Here is a 5123-nt window from a genome sequence, read left to right on the forward strand (position 1 = left end):
CTTTTTGAGTCTTACATATATACCTTATCTTTCTCTTGCTCAGATCTCCCCTTCAAATATTGATATAGGGAAGGTCTTGTGATAGGATTTTTAGTTTTACTTAAAATATCTTTATTCCCATGAGGCTTTTACCAATGAGTTGGTTGCCTTTAGGAAATATTCATGAGTTTGACACAGGACTAACCAAAGCATTCTTCATTGCATTTGTATTTATCCTATATTATTAGACTAAAAATAGCCAAGTAAAAGAGGGCATGGTAGAATAGAGCACTAGATTGAAAGTCAGAAGACCTCTATTCTAAATTTGAATACCACAAATTTACCTGGGATAAAATCACCATGGGCCTGCTTTCTTATTCCTCAAATCAATGGGCCTGCAGTTGAAGAACCACTGAAGGATCATGAATGGAAAAATTTAAGTAGCCCTGGACTAGATGAATTCTAAGAATCTTTAAATTTGATGATACTGTGATCCTATGAACTTTACTGAATCTCAGATTCGAGATCTGTAAAATGAAGGATTTGGATTAGATTAATCTCCTATAGCTATAGAATCTATAACCTACATGCCTTCTAAACCTAAAGTTCTGTGATTCTCTGGCAGAAGTCCACATCCATTCTGTGAGTAGTGACTTTCATTTCTTTCAAGGCTTGAGATGGCCAGGACAAGGAGAGGTGGTAATAGTGGTGTTGGTGTGTGTGTGTGTGTGTGTGTATTTTCCCAGGGGTGGAGGGAGGTTATGGGAGGAGATGAAGAATGCTAATAGTGAAACACCTGGCTGGAGTGGGGTAGAAATACTGCTACTGGGTACACCTTGCTGCTGGGAATCTTGTCAGAACTTAGGAGAACTATATATGGTGAAATATATTATTGACAGCAACAACTTGGTGTCAGAGGCCACGGTCCATATTTTGGACCAACGAGGTTAGGAGAAGCCACTTAGTAAAGAGCTAAGCCTTTGGGCAATTGCTAAATAATAGTTCTTTGCACCTAGACATTTCACTCTTTATACCTACATTAACACCAACAACCCCAGCTAGACACAACCAGAAGCTAAGGTAAAAATAGCTTCCTTGGTTCTCCTGCATAACCACATGCAACTCAGGGTAAAATCATGGTTGTATTTCTCACCCTCAAGCTAGAGTGATGTTGGCTAGAAGACAATACAGTTAGATTCAGAGCTAGCTAATTGACTGGGTACAAAGACTAGTCATTATTGATTTGGTATTATTTTGGAGGAATATCTGTAGTGAAGTGATTTGAGGATCTGTCCTTGGCACTAACTCAGTATTTTTTCAGTGACATGTATGAAAGTAAACAGGATATCAGATTTGAAGATTTCACAAACCTGTGAAGGAGAGCCAACTTATGGACAATACTTTAAGATTCTAAGATATTTTTCAGTAGGTTAAAATGAAAACCCAAATCTGATAAGATGAAATTTAATAGGGATGAATTTAAAGTACCTATTGTAGGGCCAATGTATGCCTATATTTATGACAATTACTAGCACTGGAGGATGAAGAGAAAAGAGTTCAATTTGCAATCTGTGAGAAAAAGTAAATCAGAAGCCAAACCATATCAGGAACCAAAATTCTGGAACTCAGGAACACTCCCCTCAGTAGAATATAAGATGCCTAAGAATAGGGACAAGTTTTTTTTTTTTCTTTTGGCTTTGTAGGTGTAACAACTAGGACAGTGCCTAAAACATAGGATGTACTTAATGCTTATAGAAATTGAAGTTAATTGAAACCAAAGTCCCAGAAACAAGTCAGGGTGGAAGCCAATATAAAGAGGTGTTTTAAATCAAGGGGGCCTTAATGGAATTAGGAGGTCCATGTTATTACATATGTTGACCAAGTAAACTTACTTTCATCAGGTGTTTGCTTTCAGATGTGTACATCCCTTGTCTTCACTTTCTCTTCCTACAGCAGTAATGTCAAAGGATTAGCCTGGTTCTTGTTCCATGACACTATGATTCCTCTATGCTGGTGTACGTTGTCAGTATTAGTAGGCCACTGGTAGCGGGGGGGCGGTTTACTTCTTAGCAACACCGTAGGGGTGCTAAAGATGCTTCTATTATGATTCCAAAGGCATTTATCCCAAGTTAGAAGTGCTGATTCTGATCTTATTCCACAGCAATGAGGCTGACATTTAATTTTTTTTGTATTAAAAGTTCACATTTCTCTCTCTTTGTTTTTTCCCTTCTTTTTAAATTTAGTGTTTTATTTTTCCCTAGTTACATGCAAAAACAATTTTTAACATTTGATTTTAAAACTTTGAGTTCCAAATTCTCTCCCATCATCCTTTTCTACCCTCCCCCCCCAATTGAGAAGACAGGCAATTCGATATAGGTTATACATATGCAGTCATGCAAAACGTATTCATAATAGTGATGTGAAAGAAAATATAGACAAGGGAAAACCCTCAAAAATAAAGTATAAAAAAGGATGCTTCAATCTGTATTCTGACACCATCAGTTCTTTCTCTGGGGATGGATAGCATTTTTCATCATAAGACGTTCAGAAGTGTCATAGATTATTGTATTGCTAAGAATAGCTAAGTCATTCACAGTTGATCATCTTACAATATTGCTGTTACTTGAAAAACAATACATTTTACTTTTCATTAGCTCATATAAGTCTTTCCAGGTTTTTGTGAGAGCATCCTTCTCATCATTTCTTTTTTTCCATTCTAATTTATTTTTATTTAATACATTTAGTTTTCAGCATTGATTTTTATAAGAGTTTGAATTACAAATTTTCTCCCCATTGCTACCCTCCCCCCACTCCAAAATGGCGTATATTCTGGTTGCTCTGTTCCCCAGTCAGCCCTCCCTTCTGTCACCCCACTCCCCTCCCATCCCCTTTTCCCTTCCTTTCTTGTAGGGCAAGATAAATTTCTACACCCCATTGCCTGTGTATCTTATTTTCTAGTTGCATGCAAAACCTTTTTTTTTTTGTTTTTGAACATCTGTTTTTAAAACTTTGAGTTCCAAACTCTCTCCCCTCTTCCCCTCCCACCCACCCTCCCTAAGAAGTCAAGCAATTCAACATAGGCCACATGTGTATCATTATGTATAACCCTTCCACAATACTCATGTTGTGAAAGACTCACTATATTTTGCTCCTTCCTAACCTATCCCCCTTTACTGAATTTTCTTCCTTGACCCTGTCCCCTTTGAAAATTGTTTGTTTTTGATTACCTCCACCCCATCTTACCTCCCTTCTATCATCCCCCCTTTTTTATCTTCTTCCCTCTTCTTTCCTGTGGGGTAAGATACCCAATTGAATATGTATGTTATTCCCTCCTCAGGTCAAATCCAATGAGAGCAAGATTCACTCATTCCCCCTCACCTGACTTCTCTTCTCTTCCTACAGAACTGCTTTTTCTTGCCACTTTTATGAGAGATAATTTACCCCATTCTATCTCTCCCTATGTCTCTCTCTCAATATATTCCTCTCTCATCCCTTAATTTTATTTTATTTCTATTAGATATCTTCCCTTCATCTTCAACTCACCCTGTGCCCTCTCTCTCTCTCTCTCTCTCTCTCTCTCTCTCTCTCACCTCTCTCTCTCTCTCTCTCTCTCTCTCTATATATATATATATATATATATATATATACACATACATATATATACACATATATATATATACATGCATACACACTCACATATACATATATATATATATATACATAAACACACACACACACACACACATATATACATATATATGCATATTCCCTTCAGCTACGCTAATACTGAGGTCTCATGAATCATAACCATCATCTTTCCATGTAGGAATGTAAACAAAACAGTTCAATGTTAGTAAGTCCCTCTCAATTTCTTTTTCTTGTTCTTTTTCTTGATTACCTTTACATACCTCTCTTGATTCTTGTGTTTGAAAGTCAAATTTTCTATTCAGCTCTGGTCTTTTCACTGAGAAAGCTTGAAAGTCCTCTATTTTATTGAAAATCCATTTTTTGCCTTGGAGCATGATACTCAGTTTTGCGGGGTAGGTGATTCTTGGTTTTAATCCTAGCTCCATTGACCTCCAGAATATCGTATTCCAAGCCCTTCGATCTCTTAATGTAGAAGCTGCTAGATCTTGGGTTATTCTGATTGTGTTTCCACAATACTCAACTTGTTTCTTTCTGGCTGCTTGCAGTATTTTCTCCTTGATCTGGGAGCTCTGGAATTTGGCGACAATATTCCTAGATTTCTTTTTTTGGGATCTATTTGAGGAGGCGATCGGTGGATTCTTTCAATTTCTATTTTGCCCTGTGGCTCTAGAATATCAGGGCAGTTCTCCTTGATAATTTCTTGAAAGATGATATCTAGGCTCTTTTTTTGATCATGGCTTTCAGGTAGTCCAATAATTTTTAAATTATCTCTCCTGGATCTATTTTCCAGGTCAGTGGTTTTTCCAATGAGATATTTGACATTGTCTTCCATTTTTTCATTCCTTTGGTTCTGTTTTATAATATCTTGATTTCTCATAAAGTCACTAGCTTCCACTTGCTCCAATCTAATTTTTAAAGCAGTATTTTCTTCAGTGGTCTTTTGGACCTCCTTTTCTGTTTGGGTTATTCTGCCTTTCAAGGCATTCTTCTCCTCATTGGCTTTTTGGAGCTCTTTTGCCATTTCAGTTAGTCTATTTTTAAGGTGTTGTTTTCTTCAGTGTATTTTTCAGTATTTTTTTTTGGTCTCCTTTAGCAAGTCATTGACTTGTTTTTCATGGTTTTCTCCCATCCTTCTTATTTCTCTTCCCAATTTTTCCTCTACTTCTCTAACTTGCTTTTCCAAATCCTTTTTGAGCTCTTCCATGGCCTGAGACCAGTTCATGTTTTTCTTGGAGGCTTTTGTTGTAGGCTCTTTGACTTTGTTGACTTCTTCTGGTTGTATGTTTTGGTCTTCTTTGTCACCAAAGAAAGATTCCAGAGTCTGAGAGTGAATGTGAGTGCATTTTTGCTGCCTGGCCATGTTCCCAGCCAACTAACTTGACCCTTGAGTTTTTCAGCAGGGTATGACTGCTTGTAGAGTTAAGAGAACTATGTTCCATGCTTGGGGGGGATGCGCCAGCTCTGCCACACTAGCACTCCTCCTTCCCCAAGAACCC

The sequence above is a fragment of the Trichosurus vulpecula genome, chromosome 3 (assembly GCF_011100635.1).
Source record: "Trichosurus vulpecula isolate mTriVul1 chromosome 3, mTriVul1.pri, whole genome shotgun sequence".
NCBI lineage: Eukaryota > Metazoa > Chordata > Mammalia > Diprotodontia > Phalangeridae > Trichosurus > Trichosurus vulpecula.